Source organism: Triticum urartu, chromosome 7A, assembly GCF_056163025.1.
Source record: "Triticum urartu cultivar PI428250 chromosome 7A, HENAU_Tu73, whole genome shotgun sequence".
NCBI lineage: Eukaryota > Viridiplantae > Streptophyta > Magnoliopsida > Poales > Poaceae > Triticum > Triticum urartu.
This window is the reverse complement of record NC_141879.1, coordinates 667,197,563-667,219,709: the sequence shown is the minus strand read 5'-3', so window position 1 is coordinate 667,219,709 and position 22,147 is coordinate 667,197,563.

Here is a 22,147-nt window from a genome sequence, read left to right as displayed (position 1 = left end):
ATAAACCACACAAGCTCGCTCCTACTTGGGAAGGCCCCTTCATCATCACCAAAGTCCTCCACAATGGAGCGTATCATCTTTACAATATCGATCACCAGATCGATGAGCCACGAGCCTGGAATGCGGAGCTACTCCGCCCCTTTTATACCTAAATTATCACTCGGATGAGATGTAATAAGAAAAACTCCTGTAGTTTATTTATCAAAGACAAGAGCGTTATAATTTTCCTAGTGATTATTATTGTTTTTTGTTTGCATAAGAAATCCCCCAGTGGGTGGCTTAGCTGCGTATCCGCTTCGCCTAAGTTTGTAAAAACAGTTTCCTACCGAGTGGCGAGCCAGCCTCCCACTCGGGGGGCTAAGCTGCGAATCCGTTTCGCCTAAGTTTGAAAAAAAATCCTACCGAGTGGTGAGCCAGCCTCCCACTCGGGGGCTTAGCTGCGAATCCGTTTCGCCTATGTTTGAAAAAAATCCTACCGAGTGGAGAGCAATCCTCCCACTCGGGGGCTTAGCTGCAGCCCAGCACTCGCCTAAGTTCTCCCACTTAGAGACACAGCTGCAGTCAGGCACTCGCCTAAGTTTGAAAAAATCCTACCGAGTGGAGAGCAATCCTCCCACTCGGGGGCTTAGCTGCAGTCCAGTACTCGCCTAAGTTCTCCCACTTAGAGACTTAGCTGAAGTCAGGCACTCGCCTATGATTGAAAAAAAATCCTATCGAGTGGAGACAAATCCTCCCACTCGGGGGGGCTTAGCTGCAGTCCAGCACTCGCCTAAGTTCTCCCACTTAGAGACTTAGCTGCAGTCAGGCACTCGCCTAAGTTTGAAAAAATCCTACCGAGTGGAGAGCAATCCTCCCACTCGGGGGCTTGATTGCAGTCCAGCACTCGCCTAAGTTCTCCCACTTAGAGACTTAGCTGCAGTCAGGCACTCGCCTAAGTTTGAAAAAATCCTACCAAGTGGAGAGCAATCCTCCCACTCGGGGGCTTAGCTGCAGTCCAATACTCGCCTAAGTTCTCCAACTCAGAGACTTAGCTGCAGTCAGGCACTCGCCTAAGTTTGAAAAATCCTACCGAGTGGAGAGCAATTCTCCCACTCGGGGGCTTAGCTGCAGTCCAGTACTCGCCTAAGTTCTCCCACCTAGAGACTTAGCTGCAGTCAGGCACTCGCCTAAGTTTGAAAAAACCCTACCGAGTGGAGAGCAATCCTCCCACTCGGGGGCTTAGCTGCAGTCTAGTACTCGCCTAAGTTCTCCCACCTAGAGACTTAGCTGCAGTCAGGCACTCGCCTAAGTTTGAAAAAACCCTACTGAGTGGAGAGAAATCCTCCCACTCGGGGGCTTAGCTGCAGTCCAGTACTCGCCTAGGTACTCCCAAACACATCTCAATCCTCAAGGACGATGAGGGGCAGGTCGACTGCCACCTTCTCCTAGAGAGCTTCGCCACAAATACAATGCGCGATTCATCCCGCTCTACAGTAACGAAGTACGGGTCGACTGCCCCCCCACCCTTCTCCTGGAGAGCTTCGCCACAAATACAATGTGCGCTCCGTCCCACTCTGCAGTAACAGGGTGTGGGTCAACCGCCGCCCGCCCCTGGGGAGCATCGCCACAAATACAAGGCATGGGTCGACTACTTCCCCCTCCTTCGGAGCTGTGCTGCGAATACAGAAAGTTGTCTCGAATAAAGGTTGGGTTCACTCAGCAGGAGATTCACAAAGATATTCAACGGTAAACCAAGTTCAGATAAAATCCTAAAGGTTCTGGATCACGGATCGAGGTACTCGGGAATGCGACCCGAAAAAGTTTAACTGTTACAAAAACCACTCGGCATTCCAAGGCAAATTTAAGGTGGGACATAAGAGTTTGTTCACTCCGCGGGAGGAGGGCTGGCAGGCTCGACGAACTCATCGAGGTCGACGTCGTCGTCTATCCGAGTGGCTGCAGCGATGAAAGTCTCCATTAAGGTTTGGAAGACATGCTTCTGGGTGTTGGCGACCTTGATTGCTGCCAGCTTGTCTTGTCGCACCTCCTTGCAGTGGACACGAACCACAGACAGAGCCACATCAGCGCCGCACCGAGCAGAAGACTTCTTCCACTCCTGCACTCGGTCAGGGATTCCGTTAAGACGAGTCATCAGAGACTCGAGATCATTTTGGAGCGTAGCCTCTGGCAAAAGTGCCGGGTCGATCCGTGACATGGCGACCTTCAGTCGAGCCAAGTAGTCCACGACACCGTCAATGCGAGATTCCAGTCGGAGAAAATTCATGGCAGCTTCATCTTTCACGGGAGAGTTGATTGGATCCAAACCTGGTTCGATCCGCCCAGTCTCCTCTTCAAAGTTCTGGCAAAACTCTGCATTCACGATCCAAGGATAAATCAATTTTCATACACTTAGTCGACACAAAATAAAATCAGTCGGAACTAAATGTGCACCTTCAAGCTTGATATACAACTTCTTGGCAAGGCTCCTCAAGTACCTCTCCAGATCGTCCCTCCTGTGAGCAATGCCTTCCATCTTTTCGTTCAGGTGGAGGTTATCCTTCTTCCAGCGTGTACACTCCCTGTTGGCTTCATTCAGAGCGGTCTTCAGCCTGGTATTCTCTTCTTCTAACTGGCCGACCGAAGCTAGCATCTGTTCGGCCAGAGCGGTCTTGTCGTCAGCGTCCTTATGGGCAGCAGCCATGTCCTGATCCTTTTTCGCCAGAGCTTCTATCAGTTTTTCTGCAAAGAAATGATGACTGATTCGGAAATAGCAGAAGGGTACTCAAGCCTAAAACTAACCAGTCGACAAAATAGTCTTACCTGCAGCGCCGTCTCTGGACTTTTGCAGCTCTGTCCTGGCCAGCTCCAGATCAAGGTTCAGTTGAATCTGCTGCTTCTCCAAGTCAGCAAAGCGAGCTCCAAGATCGCAAGATTTTTGAAGTCAAAGGGGAGAAGTTATTTTACAGCGAAAAACAACAAAGGCAATAAATACTAAGACTACGGTCGACTGCCAGCAGTCCACCATAGCCTCGGGGACTACACCCGGTGGGTGCACTTAGCGTGCCCCCACCGATTCTGACCCCACTCGACCGGCCCGTCGAAGTCGAGTCCAAAAAAAAGAGAGAGAAAGAACTCAGACTACAGTCGACTGCCAGCAGTCCACCGTAGTCTCGGGGACTACACCCAGTGGGTGCACTCAGCGTGCCCCCACCGGTTCTGATCCCACTCGACCAGATCGAGTGGAAGAGACAAACTATACATTCGACAAAATACTAAGACTACAGTCGACTGCCAGCAGTCCACCGTAGTCTCGGGGACTACACCCAGTGGGTGCACTCATTGTGACCCCACTAGTCCAAGAATTCAATCGACGCACCCAGTGGGTGTGCAGATGCAAAGATTTTCGGAAAGACTCTTCATGTAGCATATCCTAAAAGAGCAAGCGGCAACCAACTAACCTGAACGTTGCTCTGGAGGGCCGAGCTGGCATCATAGGCGGCTTGCCTGGCGTCCCACACCGCCTTCATCTTCTCCATCATAATGCCCGCTTGACGAATGGCTTCCCTAGCAGCATTCACCTCGTCCTCCGGGACACGATGGGTCACAAAAATTGACTGTGGGTCGACAGGGGCTTGAGCAATTGATGAAGAAGGCAAAGCACTCGACAGCGGCTCAGCGAAGGTAACAGGACCCCGATTGACGTCGCCAGTGTCCTGAACAACTGGTTCCGCCCTCGGCGTCGTTTGTAGCGCCCCTCTTGCAAGAGCTCGCCTGTTCTTCCTCGTCAAAGGCCTCTCGGGCTCTCCTTCATCATCAGGGAGGTCAATAATGTTGGGAGCTGTGCAAGGTTCAAATTGCCAAAAGCACGTCACCCAGTGATGCACGATACAATTGAATCAACCAAAAAAAGATAGTATGGCAGAAATCATACCCGGATTAGAAGTGACCGCATCCTCCATCGCCTCATCGTCATCCCTGTAAGCTGAGGTTCCGGAAGTGGCAGCGCTAACAATTCCATAGTTTATCCAGTTAAAACAAGAAAAACAAACAGCGCGGAGCGTCGAGTGTATACAAGGAGAGACACTCACGCGGAGGCAACAGGGATATCGATCTTGATCTTTGGCAGCGCCTTCCGAGTCTTCGGCTCTGCAACTTTGGGGTGCTTTGGCGCCTTCCCAGTCAGGGTTGGTGAAGAGATCCGAGGGCGCTTCGAAGACTGACCAGCCAGAGCAGTTGCCTTGTCGCGAGCACTCGGTCGTTCTTGGTCAAGCTTGGATCGCCTCTCCCTGCGAGGAGGCGACTCGACTTCTTCTCCAGCGCTTGAGTCGTCGCTCCCTCTGTCCCCTTCACCATCGGAAGCCCCCTCGCCGCTTTCGCCGCCACTCGCCTCACCTTCCAGAGCTTGCTCTTGCTCCCCGTTGGGCATGGAATACATTTCAATAATGGCCTGAAAGAAAGCAGGGAGAACAAAGTCAGTCGACACAATACAGACGGCTACGTGAGTGAACTCAGATTACAAGCAAAAACTCAGAATCAGACCTGCTCGGGTGTGTGGGACTGGTCGAATGGAGGGACTCTCGTGGCTCCCCTGGGATTGTCCTTATTCCCGGTAATGCCAGACAGCCACTTCTCCAGCGTGTCGTCGTCGACCTCCTCCGGGTGGATCCGAGTGGAGTCTTCAAGACCCGAATACATCCACATCGGATGGTCTCGGGCTTGGAGAGGCTGGATGCGCCGCTGAAGGAAAACCTCCAAGAGATCCATACCAGTGACCCCGTCGCGAATAAGCTGGACCACTCGGTCAACCAGCACCTGCACGTGCTCCTTCTCCTCCGAGAGCACCTTCAAAGGGGAGGGTTTTTCCAGTCGGTCCATGGTAAAAGGAGGGAGGCCAGTCGATTGCCTTGGCGTCGACTGGTCTTTGCAGTAGAACGAAGTCGACTGCCATCCGCGAACTGAATCGGGGAGAATCATGGACGGAAAGGAGCTTTTTCCCCTCGTCTGGATGCCAAGACCCCCACACATCTGGATCACTTGGGTCCTCTCGTCACTCGGATTATCCCTTTTCACTGTCTGGGAGCGACCAGTGAAGATATGCTTGAAAAGACCCCAGTGAGGTCGACAACCCGAGAAGTTCTCACACAAGGAAATGAACGCGGCAAGATAAACGATTGAGTTGGGGGTAAAATGGTGGAGTTGAGCCCCAAAGAAGTTCAGAAACCCTCGGAAGAAAGGATGAGGAGGCAGGGAAAACCCACGGTCGACGTGGGTGGCAAGAAGAACGTGCTCACCCTCCCAAGGCTGCGGCTCAGATTCCTTCCCCGGAAGCCGCGCCGCGTCGTAGGGGATCAGCCCCCCTTCGGCCAAGTCGTCGAGGTCGTCTTGGCAGATCCTTGAGTGGATCCAATCACCCTGGATCCAGCCCTTCGGCAGGCCAGACCGCGAGGAAGATCCGCCCCGGCTGGTCGCCTTCCCCTTCGACTTCGCCGTCGCCTTCTTGGCCCGCTCCAGAGCCGCTGTCTTCTCCCTCCCCATTGTCGCCGGCGAGGCGCGTGCGGTGCGGTGGTGTTAGGGCGAGAGCGAGCGCGGCGGAGGGACGTGAGGGAGAGAAGAGGTAATGGGATGCACTGCTCGGGGGACTCCGGTCCAGGCGCTTTATATCAGGCCGCTCCCGAGTGGCTGACGGGTAGGCCCAGGCGGCCCTGTCAAATCCTGCAACGACCACACGAGCGATACATGGCGAAAAAGGTGGCGCGGGGATCGAGTTGGCTCCGCTCTATCTCGTCCGATTACTGCGGCCTCCCCCGTCCCGCGCACTTCCCAAAATTCGGATCCCACTAAATCTGCGGGCAGCGAATAACTTGTCAGACCAAGGATCTCCTCCACACCATCACTCGGAGCCTTACAAGTAAAGAAACCCACTCGACGAGGAATTAAGAATGGATCAAGGCGACTGGAAAGGAAGTTGCTGCCATCACTTAGGCCAGTTGATCTGAAACTAGATATTCTCACGACATGAAAAACAAGTCGGAGAAACTCTCAAATCCTTCTGCACTCAAACCTCGATCCATTCGGGGGCTAATGATGAAGCTATGTACTTAGGGTAGGGTCATGGACCTGTCCTACCTACCCTACCCGAGGACATCTCTAGAAGAAATCACCTTTCAATCGACTTGAAGGTGTTCCACTCGACAGACTCGAAGACACTCGACAGACTCGAAGACACTCAACCAAGAAGCAATCACTTGACCAAGATCCAACCACTCGACGGCCAGGAGACCTAAAGTCACTCCGCACGCTAACGGTCGGTCATTAAATAGTTGTTTATGGTCATCATTGAACTTTATTACTAGCGTTACCAGTAACGCCTCGCCTTAATGAACATTGAACCCTTGGTCACGTGGGCTGGCCGGGGGCCTTGCGCACTCTATATAAGTCACCCCCCTCCGAGACAAGGGTTCGCACCTCTGTAACTAATACACGCATAATCCAGTCGACCGCCTCCCGGCTCCGAGATGTAGGGCTATTACTTCCTTCGAGAAGGGCCTGAACTCGTAAACCATGCGTGCTTACAACTTCTCCACAGCTAAGATACTGCCTCTCCATACGTACCCCCCTACATCACTGTCAGGCTTAGAACCACGACAGCTGGCGGGGTGGAAGGCCGACTCGTGTTATATAAGTTCGTTAGTCCTTAGCCATTTTTTCGCGTGGGCATCCTTTCCTGCCCTTGGCTCTTGCCAGTCAGACAGTCGTTTCTTCGAGCTGCGACTTTTGGCAAGAGGGGGCTTGGGTGCCGGCACACTACTTGTCTGGCTGCAGGTGGAACTTCAGATATAACTTGAGGCGGCGAGTCCTCGGGCCGACTGGTCAAACCCGGTGCCGGACGAAGAAAGCAAGTGTAGCAACATAATCGTATGTGTGATACTCATCTTTCATAGATAAAAGAGGGTAGTACCCGAGTACTCCTCGGGGCACCCCTTGTCTCGTACTTAGTACAAAAGGTAGCGTGCTACGTACTGCTTTTTAACTGTAAAATATTCGGAGGAGATTGGCGTTCCACGGTCGGTCCGACTCCTTGCCGGAATCGTCTCTCTTGCGTGCCTTCGGCTTCTGCACGTCGATTAGGTAGTAGGAGTCGTTGCCTAAAGCTCTGCTGATGATGAGGGGGCCCTCCCAAGGGGCTGAGAGCTTGTGCTGGACGGCTGTTCGCTGGATCAGCCGGAGCACAAGGTCGCCCTCTTGGAAAGGTCTTGGCTTGACCTTCCGGCTGTGGTAGCGGCGTAGACCCTGCTGATAGATGGCGGACCGACTGAGAGCTAACAGCCGGCCCTCTTCCAGCAGGTTGATGCCGTCTTCTTGTGCTTCCTTGGCTTCCGCCTCCGTGTACATGGTGACCCGAGGCGAGTCGAACTCGATGTCAGTTGGGATGATGGCCTCGGCACCATATACAAGGAAAAAAGGGGTGAAGCCGGTCGATCTGTTTGGGGTAGTGCGCAAACTCCAGAGGACGGCCGACAGCTCGTCGAGCCAGTAGCCGGCCAAACGCTCCAGTGGCACGACCAGTCGGGGCTTGATGCCTGAGAGGATGAGGCCGTTTGCTCGCTCGACCTGGCCGTTTGACTGCGGGTGGGCAACGGATGCTAGGTCCAGCCGGATGCCGCGTGTTGCGCAGAAACGTGCCAGTGCTCCCTTTGCAAAATTTGTGTCGTTGTCGGTGATGATGCTATGCGGTAGGCCATACCGGGTTATAATATCTGCGATGAATGTGATGGCAGTCAGCCCATTCACCTTTTTGATCGGCTTCGCCTCAATCCACTTGGTAAATTTTCCCACAGCGACGAGCAGATGTGTCATGCCGCCGCATGCCGTCTTGAAAGGGCCCACCATGTCCAGCCCCTAGACGGCCAAGGGCCAGGTGAGGGGGATGGTCTTGAGTGCCGAAGCCGGCAGGTGTTGCTTGGAGCTGAAAACTTGGCACCCTTTGCAGTTTTTGACTAGTTCCTTGGCGTCTTCCAAGGCAGTCGGCCAGAAAAATCCGTGGCGAAAAGCCATGGCGACGAGTGATCTTGAGGCTGCGTGGTGGCCGCATTCGCCTTGGTGGATGTCCCTGAGGATTGTTGTGCCCTTCTCTGGTTCGACGCAGCGCTGGAAGACTCCAGTGACGCTGCGCCTAACAAGCTCTCTGTTGACAATTGTGTAGGCTCCGGCTCGGCGTTGGACTTGTCTTGCCAAGATCTCGTTGGTTGGCAGCTCTCTGTTTACTAAGAAGTTGAGGATGGGCTGGGCCCAGGATGGAGCTGTGACTTCTTCTATTGTCAAGACTCCCACTGTGATAGGGGCGGGTGGGCTGGGTAGTGAAGAGTTGGGGTTGGAGTCGGCCATCGCCTGTTGTGTTGATGTAGTCCCCGGGCCGGCTGCAGTAGTCCCCGGGCCGAGTTCCGAATTCCCCGGGCCGGGTGCGACTATCGCAGTCCCCGGGCTGCATGTTGGAGTCCCCGCACCGCCTGCTTGGTTTCCCAAGTCAGATCCGACTGTGTTGGGGTCAGGCGGCACGAAGATGGAATCAGATTCTAGAGACGGCTTGATAGACGGCTTGAGGAGTCGGTGGAGAGAAACGCTGGCTGGTATGGCTTGTGTCGGTGTACTAGAGTAGGGGTACCCTAGTATCCCGAACTTGTGCATGGGCAGTCGCAGCATCCCGCGGCAAGGCTTGCCGGGTGACCGCCAAGGTCCTCTGTGGTTCCTTTGGAGCCATTCAAGGACAAAGTATCCAAGCCAAGGAGACAAGACCCCGGCAAGAGGAGCTTGCCGGGAAGGCCAACCAAGGCATCTCAAGGAACTTGCCGCGATGCGCCGCGCGTCCCGGCAAGGCCCGGTGAGCGACAAGCTCCCGGACGCGACAAGACAACGACCGCGGCAAGGCGTTCGCCGCGGCAAGCCACCACTCTGTGCCCGCGCTCCAGCACATCCACCAACGTGTCGCTCTAGGACCCTTCCAGGCGTACGTGGCGGGAGGCTGTGCAGCCAGCGGTGCGCGGTGGCAAGCGGCGCTGACAAGATTGCCTTCGTGGCGAGTGGTGGTGTCCCTGACGGTCCCTTTTGCATTATTTAGGCGACGCAGACGGGCATTTAATGCCCTTGTCCCCTGCCGTCAGGGTTAGGTATGATACACTGTAGCAGGTAGCTGTACCAACCACAACACCTTTCCATTTTTACCCTTGTCTACGTTGCCACCTGTCGGTGACCCCTTGAGCATATAAAAGGAGGCCCATGCGCAACATGGAGAGGGACAAGAAGGAGAACACTCATGCTCGGTCTCGTTAGCTGCTGGGGTGTACTGTAGCACTCCGCGCTCCCGAGCAAGAACTCAATACAAACCAAAAAGCAGGAGTAGGGTTTTACGCATCCGTGCGGCCCGAACCTGGGTAAACTGCTCGTGTGCTTCGCCTCGATCCGCTCTTCGTGCGACCCTCGCCCCCGCCGAACCGAAAGGGACTCGGTCCACCGGTCCCATAGGTGCTCGTGGATTAGTCCCCCGACATCTTTGGCGCGCCAGGTAGGGGAGTCGAGGTTGTGTGAACCAGATCCGGCGTTCACACGAGCTAGATCTTCATCATCTTCATCGACATGCCGCCGAAGAAGAAGGCTTCGGAGGCGGCTGCTCCGTCCGCGCCGAACCCACCACCGCCGGAGCAAACGGCTGATGGGGCAGACGCCGGCGGAAGAACGGGCGTCGACGAGGGAGCTCACGGTGCTGCCAGGTCCAAGGACAAGGCTGCGCTGCCCATCGGTGGCGTAGCCGGCTCCCACAACGACCGGGCGCACTCCAAGACCTCGGCGTCCGTACATGCACCGCGCCCATCTCAGGAGGCGCAGGACCGGCAGTGTCATGGTACTCACGGTACCATGCGTTTGCTGGACCAAGATCGAGCTGGTGGATCTCGGAGTGCTCAAGACCAGCATGCACGCGAACATGCTGGCACGAGCGAGGCGCGGTCGCCTGGACGGGATACTGCTCCTTCTAACATAGTTAGAAGTCCGAGCATATCCAGCTCCTCGCACCATCCGCCACCGCCACCCGCCACTACAGCAGAAGCTTTGGCGCGAGCCCAACTGCTCCTAGACTACCCTCCAACGGCAGACAAGATCGACGACTGGAGGGCCACCATTCAGAGTCTCATCGGCTTCGCCAACGGCGACACTCAACGGCAGCCGAGCACGTCGCAGCCGCGGCAAGTCAGCCAGGCACGAGCCGGTGGCGACAAGACCGGTGGGGGTGCAACCACTATGCACTCTCCGCCCCGAAGGCCAAGATCGCCGACTCGCCGGATCCACCTCGACAGCGACTCCACCGCGTCATCAGATCCACGAGCTCGTCGCGATCAGCGCCAAGTTCTTCACGAACGACAGCAAGAAGACGCTCATACTAGCATCGAGCGCTGAAGAGAAGCGCGACGTCAATCGGACCAGCGCGCTGGGCCCTCTGTCGACATGCATGCGCCAGGGGAACCAAGCGGCTTGCCATACGCGGTAGGTTGCCCTGCGTTTACTCGTGAGCTGCGGCAAGTCCAGTGGCCCAGCACAAAGAATTTCAAGCCAGACGTACCAGAAAAGTACGACGGCAAGTCGCATCCGTCGGAGTTCCTCAGCATCTACACCATCGCGGTGTAGGCTGCCGGGGGGCGGGACGACAAGATCCTTGCCAACTACTTCCCGCTGGTGCTCAAGCCCAACGTCAGGTCCTGGCTCATGCACTTGCCGGACAACTCCATATCCTCCTGGACAGACCTATGCCATCAGTTTGTCGGCGCCTTTACAGGCGGCCACAAACCTCATGGCCAAGAGAGTGACCTTCATCTGCTCGTCCAGAAGGAAGGAGAGCCCCTGCGCAAGTACATTCAGAGATTCAGCCGTGTGCAGCACAACATCCCAGATGTCCACCCTGCCGCGGTCATCAGCGCGTTCCATCAGAACGTGTGTAACCGCAGGATGCGGGAGGATATGGTGATGTGCAAGATCAGAGACGTTAGTGAGCTGTATGCCCTGGCCGACAAGTGTGCACGTGCTGAGGAAGGGAGGAAACTCCCCGGAGAGAATACAGGAGCAGGAGGATCTGACAGCGAGGATGCTGCCCCGGCAAAGAAAAACCAGCGGCGGAACAACAGGAAGAAGAAAGGCAAAGATGTGCTAGTCATTGAGCAGTCCGGCAACGAAGGTGGCGCCAAGAAAGCCAAAGCTGGTAGCTCCGGCAAGGAGATTGCCACATGCACCTGTCGAGTCACGCAAGCTTCTGAAATGGTCCAGCACGCCTATCATCTTTGATATTGAAGACCACCCTGATCGCACAACTGCGGTCGGGTGCTTGCCGATGTTGGCAACCTCAAGGTCACTAAGATGCTAGTTGACGGCGGGGCCGGCTTGAACCTGATCACCTCCGCTGTACTCCAGAAACTCCAGATCCCTGACAGCGAGCTTGAAGAGACCGGCACATTCCAAGGAATCAACCCGGGAAGGAGCAAGCCGAAGGGGAAGGTCACGTTGCCAGTAACATTTGGCAGCGAGGTGAACTTCAGTACTGAGAGGGTCACTTTTGACGTTGCCGATTTTCCATTGCCTTACAATGGGATACTTGGCCGTCCAGCACTCGCCAAGTTCATGGCAGCCTCTCACTATGCATACAACATGCTAAAGATGCCAGGCCCGATAAGCGTCATCTCTGTCCCTGGCGACAAGAAGGATGCTCTTATCTGCGCCAACAAGATCTACCGGGAAGCGGCAGCCGCAACAGATCGCAAGTCACCTGCTGTTGAAGCTCCCGGGGGGAAGAAGAAGACCAAGTCCGGCAAGAGTTCTGATGCCCACTCCGGCAAGCGCACCTCTTCGGAGTGCTGCGCTGCCATCGAGGACGCACCATCGAGCTCCACCGGCAAGTGTAAGAAGACAATGGCAGCTCCGCCAGAGACCAAGAAGGTGTCCGCCAAGGAGGACGGCACTGCTGGTACCTTCATCATTAGTGCCACTCTCGACCCTAAATAGGAAAGCGCGCTCATTGCTTTCCTGCGGGTGAACATCGACATGTTTGCATGGCAACCATCTGACATCCCCGGTGTTCCCAGGAAAGTAATTGAGCACCATCTTGCCGTTTGTCCTCATGCGCGGCCCGTCAAGCAGAAGGTCAGAAAGCAAGCAGTGGAGCGCCAAGAATTCATCGCAGAAGAGATCAAGAAGTTGGAAGCAGTAGGCCTTGTCAGAGGAGTGCTCCATCCTACGTGGTTGGCCAATCCTGTAGTCGTGCGCAAGGCGAATGGGAAATGGAGACTTTGTATCGACTTTACCGATGTTAACAAAGCTTGTCCCAAAGACCCATTTCCTTTGCCGCGCATTGACCAGATTGTTGACTCCACGGCCGGATGTGACTTGCTTTCATTTCTTGACGCATACTCAGGATACCATCAGATCTTCATGGCAGAAGAGGATGAGGAGAAGACCGCATTCATCACTCCATGTGGCACGTACTGTTTCATACGGATGCCTTTCGGTTTAAAAAATGTTGGTTCAACATTTGCAAGGGTAGTCCATGTCGCTCTTGAGCCACAAATACACAAAAATGTGGAAGCCTACATGGATGACATAGTGGTCAAGAGCAAGGACAAGGCAACTCTGATTCAAGATTTAGACGAGACCTTTGCGAATCTGCACAAGATCAGCCTCAAGCTCAACCCCGAGAAGTGTGTGTTTCGAGTCCCCTCCGGCAAGCTTCTCGGGTTCTTCGTGTCTTAGCGGGGAATCGAAGCCAATCCCGACAAGATCAAGGCCATTGAGCAGATTGAAGCACGAAAGCGCGTCAAGGATGTACAAAGACTTGCCGGTTGCGTGGCTGCTCTCAGCAGGTTTATCTCTAGGTCTGCTGAGCGCGCCCTGCCGTTTTTCAAAATATTGAAAAAGGCAGGTCCAATGAAATGGACTCCAGAAGCGGAGGCTGCGCTGCAAGACTTGGAGAGATACCTGTCCTCCACTCCAACACTTGTCCCACCTAAGCCACAAGAGAAGTTGCTGCTGTATATAGCGGCAACCAATCAAGTGGTTAGTGCTGCGTTAGTAGCAGAGAGGGAGGCAGATGACGAGCCAGCAACCACGGCAGGCGCATCCAGCGACAAGCAGGGGGCTTCCCCGACAAGCTCTGGTCCCGACAAGGATGGATCTGCGCAGATGCGCGAGGAGATACAGAAGAGAATGGTACAGCGCCTAGTTTACTTTGTCAGTTCCCTTCTGCAGGGGGCTAGGTCAAGGTACTCTGGCGTGCAGAAATTGCTTTTCGGCCTTCTTATGGCCTCGAGAAAGCTGCGCCATTACTTCCAAGCACATGAGATCACAGTTGTCACTCGCTTTTCGTAGAAGAGGATACTACAGAATCCAGAAGCGACAGGCAGGATTGTTGAATGGGCACTGGAACTGTCAAGCTTTGGCCTCAAGTTTGAGAGTACTTCAACTATCCAAAGCAGAGCATTGGCAGAATTCGTAGCAGAATGGACGCCAACACCAGATGAAGAAATTCCAGGAACGAGCATCCCCGTCGAGGAAGCAAGCAAAGAGTGGCTGATGTACTTTGATGGTGCCTTTTCGCTGCAAGGCGCTGGCGCTGGCGTGCTGCTTGTCGCACCCACCGGAGAGCACCTCAAGTACGTAGTCCAGATGCACTTTCCCAAGGAGCAAGCAACAAATAATACTGCAGAGTATGAAGGCTTGCTTGCCGGTCTCAGGATCGCGGCAGACCTTGGGATCAAGAAGCTCATTGTCAGGGGTGACTCGCAACTTGTTGTCCGCCAAGTGAACAAGAGCTATCAGAGTCCGCTGATGGAAGCCTACGTCGACGAAGTGAGAAAGCTAGAAGAGCACTTTGACGGCCTACAGATGGAGCATGTTCCAAGAGCTCAGAACGCCATTGCCGATGGCCTATCAAAGTGTGCCGCACTTAAGTTACCTGTGGAACCAGGGATCTTTGTGCTCAAGCTGCCTCAACCGTCTGTAACGCCATCAACTGGACAGAGCAAGAAGAGGAAGTTGATTTCTGGTGACTATTTTCCGGTAGAGCTTCCCGAAGCCGCCGCCAAGAAGGTCCCCAAGATCAACGCCAAGAGCGCTGAGGAGCAGTCTGCTCCGGCAAGCCCTAGGGTTTGTTCCGTTGAAGCAGAAACTTCCAACAAGTTTTGCTTCGGCAAGCTTGCCGGGGAACGTCAAGCTCCGGCAGAGCCGCAGGTTCTCGCCGTAGAAGCGGATGTTCCCACAGCAGCAGATTTGCCTTTAGTCCTTGTTGTCGAGCCACAAGCTCCAGCATGGGCACAGCAGATTGTCCGTTTCCTTCAGACAGGAGAACTTCCCGAAGAGCAAGAAGAAGCGGAAAGAGTAGCCCGGCAGTCAAGTATGTACCAGTTTGTCGACAACACACTGTACAGAAGAAGACTCAACGGTGTGAAATTGAAGTGTATTCACTGGGAAGACGGACAAAAGCTGTTGGCAGAGATACATGGAGGCATATGTGGTCACCACATTGGCGCAAGAGCACTTGCCGGCAAAGCATTCCGGCAAGGTTTCTTTTGGCCGACAGCCCTCCAGGATGCAACTGCACAAGTAACCAAGTGTGAAGCGTGCCAGTTCCATTCCAAGCAGATACACCAACCAGCTCAAGCTGTCCAGACGATCCCTTTATCCTGGCCATTTTCGGTCTGGGGGATCGACATCCTCGGCCCCTTTCCCCGAGCAGTCGGGGGCTTTGAGTACTTGTACGTTGGAATCGACAAGTTCACAAAGTGGCCGGAAGTGGAAGCAGTGAGGAAGGTGACAGCACAGTCAGCAGTCAAGTTCTTCAGGTCGATTCTTTGCCGCTTCGGGATCCCTAACAGGATAATCACCGACAACGGTACGCAATTCACGAGCCGCACCTTCATGCAGTACGTCCAAGATCTTGGCGCCAAGGTCTGCTTCGCTTCCGTTTCTCACCTGAGAAGCAACGGTCAAGCGGAGAGGGCAAATGCTGAAGTGCTGCGTGGGCTCAAGACTAGGACTTTCGACAGGCTGCACAAGTGCGGAAGAAACTGGATCGAGGAGCTGCCGGTGGTTCTTTGGTCAATCAGGACGACGCCAAATCGAGCCACTGGCCAGACACCTTTCGCTCTAGTCTATGGAGCAGAGGCAGTTCTCCCCACGGAACTCGTATACGGGTCACCTCGAGTGCTCGCTTATGATGAGCTTGAGCAAGAGCAGCTGCGACAAGATGACGCGCTACTCCTTGAGGAAGACCGTCTTCAGGCTGCTATACGAGCTGTTCACTACCAGCAAGCTTTGCGCCGCTACCATAGCCGCAAAGTTAACGCCAGAAGTCTCGAGGAAGGCGACCTTGTTCTTCGGCGTGTTCAGTCCGCCAAGAATTCCAACAAGTTGACGCCGAAGTGGGAAGGCCCTTACCGGGTGAAACAAGTCACTAGGCCTGGCGCTGTCCGCCTTGAGACCGAAGATAGCATTCCGGTGAGCAATTCCTGGAACATTGAGCATCTTCGTAAGTTTTACCCATAAGGCACGGTTGCCGGAACCTGTTCCGGCAACCACCTTTTGTACAAGTCTTGCCGCTGTTGCATGTAATCCTTTGTACAAAGCCGAGCGCAAACCCCGTGCATAAGTAAAGCTCATATGCTCCGCACATCTTGTCAATTTCATGCTTCCTATTTTTTGCATATGTGATCTGACACTTTGTGCAGCACCTACTCCCCGGTAAGCAATAATGAGCCGTAAGGCTCCGTATCTTTATTTTCTCCTCTTTCTTTTTTCTCAAGGAAAGGAAGGTTCCCTCGCCCACATGTTTGCCGGGGGGAAAGGAGAAGATAATGGTATAGACCAGGCGTCGTTCAAGAAAGTTTCGCCTTACCGGGAAGCAAAAAACAGAAAAGCTAAGTTGCCAAAGTTTGAGCAATCAGATTTTTTAAATTTTTAAGTTATCTCCCTTGAACGACCGCACTTTCTATGGAAAACCTGTGCGCGGAGGAACCAACTCGTATCTAGTTGTGCCCTTACTTTGTTTCGAGACCGCTCAACAACTTAAGTGAGCTGCGACTAGTTGCGACAAGGTTTCTTGTCGGTAGCAGCACCGCCAGCAGGCTGCTGACGTCCCGCACTCAGCGCTCGCGGCTAAGGTGCCTGCACCGGCAAGTTCCCTAAAAGCGTAGGGCAAAAACATACAAAGGGAGGAATCAAGTAAAGGGAATAACATTGCAATCATTACCCGAAATAGAGTTATATTACAAGGTAGCTTGTCGCGGCTCTAACAGATTGTTCTCATAACATGACCAGCAGCGACAAGAAAAGAAGAAAACGGGCGGCCTAGTCTACGCGATCACCCTCAATCCTCTTGATCCCGCTCACCTTGTCCACAATGGGTGCGACAAGGGTCTTGAGCGCCTCCAGATCAGCATCCGGCGGCAGGGTCTTGAGGACGTTGGCGAGGTTGAGGCCCGGGTTGCGGAAGGCCACCTTCACCAACACCTTTTGAAGAGCTCCCGCGCAGATCTTGCGTGACTCGTCGCCCAGCTGCTTTGGGATCTTCTCCCGGAGCCGCTGGAGGGCCGTCGCCACACCTTTGAAGAACAAGGTGAGCTTGGCGCTGGGTTGGAGGTTCTCATCAGAGGGATACCCTAGATCCTCCACCCCCAGCTGCGCCAGCTCCCTGTTGATATCTGCGGCAGCATTCACGAGACCCCCCGTCCAGTGCTCCACATTCTCCCTAAAAGCATTCTGGGGGGCGGCAGCACTCGCCAGCAGTGCCTTGTCGGCCTTGATCTCCTCCTTCAAGGCCACCTCCTGCTCCCTGGCACCGTCCAGCGTCTTGGTCAAAGTGGTTAGCTTCAGCTCAAGATCTGCGTTGGAGTCCTTGGCGGCGCTAAGCTCTTTGCCCTTCTCGGCGAGACGAACCTGCAGCTCTGAGTTGCTGTGGGCGTCCTTCTCCCGCTCACGCTTGAGCGTGGCAAGCTCTTCACCACTCGCCTTGACATCGGCCTCCAGCTGCGCCACCTTCGTCTCCAGCTCCTTCTTGGCGGCCTCGGCGGCTGCGGAAGCATCCTTTGCTTGCTTGAGGGCTCCGCCGAATGTTTGCTCGCGCGCGACAAGCTCCTCCTCGTGGTCGTCAAGGTTGACCTTCCGCTACACCAGCTCGCCCTCCTGCGCAGACAGCTTTTCAGCGGCAAGCCGCTGTTGCTCTTCGACTTCAGCCTTCTCGAGGAGGAAGGCCTTCTGCTCCTCGGCGAATTGCTCCCGCTCCTCTGCCAGGAACCGGAGAGCTTCCTGGTTGAGACCCCGGAGCTCCTCCGCGCGCTTTTCGATGTCCACTCCCGCCTTTGCAACAAGCGCCACGCGGGATTCCAGCTTGGCTTGCCGGGCACGATAGAGCGACACCAGCTTCCGCAGCAGCCGCTCCTCCTCAGGCTCGCTGCTGCTGCTGCTCGCCGCGTCATCCAGCGTCAGCCCAGCGGAGGCGAGCACCTCTCCGTCGAAGCTCTCTCCTTCGACCGGCGCCCTGGAGCTCGACACCCAGGGGAAGTTGATGAAGACGCCATCGCCGACCTTCAAGTAGACGCCTGGCTGGGGCTCTTCAGAGCCTGACGCTGCGGCAGCGGCGGAGGGATCGGCGGTCGGCGTAGCGCCTGGAGCTCCTGCGGCCTCAGGGCCGTCAGTGCGATCGCCAGACCCCCCGCCTGCTTCTGCGGCGGCAGCTTTGGCAGCCTCTGTGCCGGCGGGATCGTCAGCACCGGCTGCTTCTTCGGTGGCAGCGGCGTCGTCGGCGGCAACCTCGGTCTCCATCGGCTCCGCAGCAGATGGGTCTGACGGCCGGAAAAGGGAGAAGAGTCAAGCAAATATCCAAAAAAAAAGAAGATCAAAAGAAGAAGGACCCAAGGGAAGTTTTGAAGCGAGAGGATTACCTGTACCGGGTTCTGCAGTCGTAGTCTCCGCCGCCAGGGGGCCGCTGGTGCTGTCCCTTGCCGGAGAACTCTCCCTTGCCGGAGGACTCTCCCTTGGCATTTCGGGGGCGGCCTCCGGGCGCTCCTGGTGGGTCTGCTCTGCTCCTACACAAACCAACAGTCAGATGTCAGCAAATAAAGAGTATCCATGCGCGCCTAACAGCGGAAAGTGAACCATATACTTACGCTGCGAGCTGCTCTGGAGAACAGTTGCCGGGTCCGGCAAGGTTGTCTCGGACGCACCACCCGCTGTCGCGGTGGGTTCGTCCTCGATGATAATCACCGGGACCTTGGCCCTCTTCGCTGCTCTCTGGGCCAGAGTCCTAAAAAGGAATAAGTTCAAAGTAAAGCAAATGAGATACAAGACAAAACAGCAAGAATTGAAGAACTACAAGTACAACAAGAGAATCTTACTCTTCTTCTTCCTCGTCGGAGCTAAACGCGGAGAAGTCGAAGTCCGTCTCACGTCCGGCGCGAGGAGGCGGAGGAGAAGGTTCCCTTGGCCGCTTGGCGGGAACAGTGGCGGTGGTCTGAGACGACCCCGCTCCGGCTGCCGCCGCGGCGTGAGAAGCAGCAGGAGCAGAAGCGGTGGTCCGGCAAGAACCTGCTCCAGTTGCCGCAGCAGCGTGAGGTGCTCCTGCGGCAACAGTGCTTGCCGCGGTGGAGCGTGTCACGCGGCGCGGAGGCTGTTGACTCGTTTGCCGCTCCGCTACGTCCCCGGCCTTGCGGAGACGCCTTCTTGGTGGGGATGGAGGCTCTGCTTGCGGCGAGCTGCCTGAAGATGAGGAGGAAGAGGAGTTGATCTTCAGCGAGCCGCTCGTATCCTCGGCGAGCTCGCTCGACTCGACGTCATGCCCGGCAAGCTCTTTCTCGCCGACGAGCTCCTCCCGCTCGGCGCAGCTTGCCGCCTCTGCTGCCTCTGCCTCCTCCACGGTGAATCCAAATTCGCCCGAGGCTGCGGCTGCCGCCGCCTCTTCCAGCCTAGTGGCGATGCGTGTCATCTCCGCATCGGTGGTGTCGCGGGTGAGGCTTTTCTTTTCATCGGAGCGGACCGACACTTCTACCAAGCCGTCAAAGAACTCCTGCACGACGCCGTCTGCAGGCTCTTGCCAAGTTGGGACAATTCCATGCGAATCGCACAGCGGCATCATTGCACGGATGCGGTCGAGCACGGAGTTGTTGCACAGCGGAACGACACCCTTCGGCAACTTGAACACTTTGGGATGTTGAGGGTCGTACTTGAACAGCTCCTGGAGCATCGCGTTAAGCTCCAGAACAGTGAAGTTGAAGTTGAGGCCCGGACCCAGCCTCATGATATCCGCCGCATTCTTGAATTCCCAGGCGGGTCTCCCCCGTTCCTGCAGGGGGGCGATGCGGCGACAAAGAAAATCTGCGCCAACAGCGCCTACAGTGAGCCTGGCATGCCTGAGGCGTTGGATCCGGGTGACGGCAATTTTCAGCCTATCGTCTTCCGGAGCCACGTCACTCCAATCGCTGCCGCGTGCTACTGGGGCTTGGCGCCGGGCGGTAAACGGCTGCGGGTTCTCCTCGACAATCAAGCACTAGTCTGCTCTCCATTCCTCCCACTTGCCGCGGAACTCTCCCTCCAGATAAGTGTCCTTCTTGCCGGCCCTCGAGATCCAGGCGATTCCGCCGGATAAAGGCTCTCCTCTCTCTACTCGGGGCATAAAGAAGTGGCGAAAAAGGGCTACATTGGGATAGACTCCGACAAAGTTTTCGCAGAGATGTGCGAAAACTGCCATGGTCAGAACAGCATTGGGGGTGAAGTCAAGGAGGTGTAACCCGTAGGTGTTCATAATATCGCAGAAAAACTCAGAGAAAGGCGGGCAGAGCCCGCAGTAGAAGAACAAGGCGAAGAAAGGGTATCCGTTTGGAGCCATTTTCCAAGCAGCGGCTGGAAGTACCTTCGTGCGCGGATGCGCTCGCGTCTCCGTCGACCAGAAGAGGTAGAAATTCTCCCTCAGCTCCCTCGCGGCGAGCTTGGGGGGGAAGATTGCCCGCTCCTTTCGCAGCGCCGCAAGCCGCTGCGCCTCGGTCGACTTCACACCCTTCCCTTTGTCGGCTCTCGGAGCCATGGTGGAAGTGGTGGAGGAGGTCGACGGCGTTGGTGGTGCTGGTGGCCATGGGGGGCGGGGCGCTGCTCTCTTTCAGCTTTGGGAAGACGAGGGAGCGGCGGAGATTTCCGAGATTGGAGTAGCAACCGGCGAATGGGCGAACTACCCCTGTTTCCCATGCTTATAAAGAGGGAGGGGGCGGACGTTCCGCCTTTCCGAATAAAGAAACCACCCACGATCTCTCCCACGACGCCGCATTCAACGCGTGCCGTTCGGGGAGGGCGCGGTGGATACGGGGAGAGATACGGCGTAACCCAGGCCGCGCGTGCCCGTGCCCTGTTTTGGGCCTGGCCCAACAGCGCTCGGCACCGTGTATGGCCCAGGCCCGGGGGCTCCTGTCAGTGTAGTAGAGTAGGGTACCCTAGTATCCCGAACTTGTGCACGGGCAGTCGCAGCATCCCGCGGCAAGGCTTGCCGGGTGACCGCCAAGGTCCTCTGTGGTTCCTTTGGAGCCATTCAAGGACAAAGTATCCAAGCCAAGGAGACAAGACCCCGGCAAGAGGAGCTTGCCGGGAAGGCCAACCAAGGCATCTCAAGGAACTTGTCGCGACGCGCCGCGCGTCCCGGCAAGGCCCGGTGAGTGACAAGCTCCCGGACGCGACAAGACAACGACCGCGGTAAGGCGTTTGCCGCGGCAAGCCACCACTCTGTGCCCGCGCTCCAGCACATCCACCAACGTGTCGCTCTGGGACCCTTCCAGGCGTACGAGGCTGGAGGCTGTGCAGCCAGCGGTGCGTGGTGGCAAGTGGCGCTGACAAGATTGCCTTCGTGGCGAGCGGTGGCGTCCCTGACGGTCCCTTTTGCACTATTTAGGCGACGCAGACGGGCATTTAATGCCCTTGTCCCCTGCCGTCAGGGTTAGGTATGATACGCTGTAGCAGGTAGCTGTACCAACCGCAACACCTTTCCATTTTTACCCTTGTCTACGTTGCCACCTGTCGGTGACCCCTTGAGCATATAAAAGGAGGCCCATGCGCAACGTGGAGAGGGAGAAGAAGGATAACACTCACGCTCGGTCTCGTTAGCTGCTGGGGTGTACTGTAGCACTCCGCGCTCCCGAGCAAGAACTCAATACAAACCACAAAGCAGGAGTAGGGTTTTACGCATCCGTGCGGCCCGAACCTGGGTAAACTACTCGTGTGCTTCGCCTCGATCCGCTCTTCGTGCGACCCTCGCCCCCGCCGAACCGAAAGGGACTCGGTCCGCCGGTCCCATAGGTGCTCGTGGATTAGTCCCCCGACAGCTTGCCGGGTGGATCCTACTCATGCCGGGGCATCAGCTTGCATGTTGTCGGCACGTGGTACATGAAGGAACTCACATCCTTCAAAATATCCACCGATTTGCTGGACGAGGAAACAATAGCTCGCCATGTTTGCGTCGTTGGCGTACCAGTCACCGGATGACTGTTGGACCACCAAATCCGAGTCGCCATAGCATAAGATCAGACGGATGCCGAGTTCTTTGGCTAGACGGAGCCCGTGTATGAGCGCCTCGTACTCGGCCACATTGTTGGAGGCGGCAAAATGAATTGGCAATGTATACTTGAGCTTGTCGCCCTTGGGAGAGGTGAGGACGATGCCGGCTCCCAAGCCTGTGTGCATCTTGGACCCATCGAAGTGCATCTGTGAGTGAGTGGAGTCGGGAGCCAGTGGCAGGTATTGGGTTTCGGCCCAATCGCCGAGGAAGTCGGCCAGTGCCTGGGACTTAATGGCGGTGCGGGGCTGGTAGAAGATCGCGTAGGGGCCCAGCTCAATGGCCCATTTGGCCACTCGACCGGATGCATCCCGGCTGCCTATGATCTCGGCAAGCGGGGCGATACATACGACCGTAATGGGGTGCTCTTGAAAATAGGGCTTGAGTTTCTTGGCAGCGAATTACACACCATAGCACATCTTCTGGTAGTGTGGGTAGTTCTACTTCGAGCTGGATAAGACTTCGCTTAAATAATACACCGGCCTCTGAACCGGCTGAGCTCGGCCTTCTTCTGGGCATTGGACTACGATGACAGTGCTGACCACCCGGCTAGTA